The 1,436-nt window shown below is 32.5% G+C and overlaps 1 protein-coding gene across 1 annotated transcript in view; it reads left to right on the top strand.

The window, feature by feature from the left end:
• LOC106465981 (25 kDa ookinete surface antigen-like) overlaps nt 1–1,436 on the top strand; it is a 34,263-nt gene that overhangs the window by 4,490 nt on the left and 28,337 nt on the right. The gene's annotated exons all lie outside the window — the stretch shown is intronic.

The raw sequence follows: 1,436 nt of genomic DNA, 5'->3' as shown, positions 1-1,436 counted from the left end.
CAAACAAACAAACAAACAAACTATATGTCCCCCAGTGGCACAGCTAGAAATCGGGTTTCGATACTCGTGGTGTGCAGAGCACAGATAGCCCATAGAGTGGTTAACTACAAACAAACAACAACCGTTCTATAAATGAACGAAGGTCCTACTTCTTTTGTTGTAATATATTAGAGTAATAATCAGTATTTTCTGTCGTGAAAATGCATGCACACCTTACGATTTAAATGCGCATGCGCACGCGCTTTTCAACCTATGTAAAGAAAAGCGGATGTAAATATATTCCAGTAGACATTTTGTACAACTACATATTAAAAGCTTATCGAAGTTTTTTTAAAAAAAATGTCTAACGTCGGGTCGTAGAATAAAACTATAACTTTATTTATTCATAGTATTAACTACGCTAAAATTTAGCCCTAACCAAACTAAAGCAAAAAACGTACACAAATTATAGTGTTTAGTTATCTCTTTATCAAATATAGGCGTTACTTAATAAAGGCTTAACTAATGTTAAGCCTAAGACGATTTATGTGTCTGCGATTAGAATTCTTTTGTATTATTCTAGAAATTCTGTATTTAACGAAATATTATTATAATAAAGATATTAATTTGACCACAAAATTAGTATAAATATAATTCCCCACGTTCCCTGAATTAAAACTAATGTTTCCCTTTTCTACTACTGTTTTACTACTACAACGTGTTTTTAGGCACTTTTTGTAAATGTATGAATTACAGAATTTCTACCCGTTACTTTTTCAAGATGTTTGATGCATTTGATTCATCCAGTTAAAAACATCCAATTTTCATCCCTACAAAAGTCACTGTTGGATGTCTAATCCTGAACATCATGAGGTATTAATACTTTGAAACACAAATTTGACTCTTCTGCGATAGGCCATGAGCTTCAATTCTAAACATGCAATTTTCATCCCTACAAAAGTCACTGTGGGATATCTATTCCTGAATATGAAAGACTCGACCATGTTTGTAAGCTCGTTTTTGTTACTGGGCGTTTGTGTGCATCATAATTCATGTTGGTCAATAAACATTTGGCTATATCCAGTATTTAAATTTTTTAACGAAAAAAATTGCATCAGAAATTAATGTTTATAGTAAACGTTTACTTACATCATACACCGTGGTTTGGTAGCTGAAATAATTTTCTTCTGGACACTAATATTTAATGCCATTTTACGTACATAAAATAATATAAGGACCTATATTTTTAATGGCATTCATATAAGTAATGATTTTACGTTCTTCGTGAATAGGCAGAAATGTAGAGGATTAATCCGAATCACTTTTCTTTGACCAAGAAACGTTTTTTTTTTCTAAACAATTATCTGCTGTAACAAGTATTGTTGCGTCAGCGAGTCACGTGACCACTGTGGCGCCCTCTAGTTTCTAGAACTATCTTGTTCTTTCGGGAATGCTCT

The sequence above is a fragment of the Limulus polyphemus genome, unplaced genomic scaffold, assembly GCF_000517525.1.
Source record: "Limulus polyphemus unplaced genomic scaffold, Limulus_polyphemus-2.1.2 Scaffold2112, whole genome shotgun sequence".
NCBI lineage: Eukaryota > Metazoa > Arthropoda > Merostomata > Xiphosura > Limulidae > Limulus > Limulus polyphemus.
This window is presented reverse-complemented; position numbering and strand designations above follow the sequence as displayed.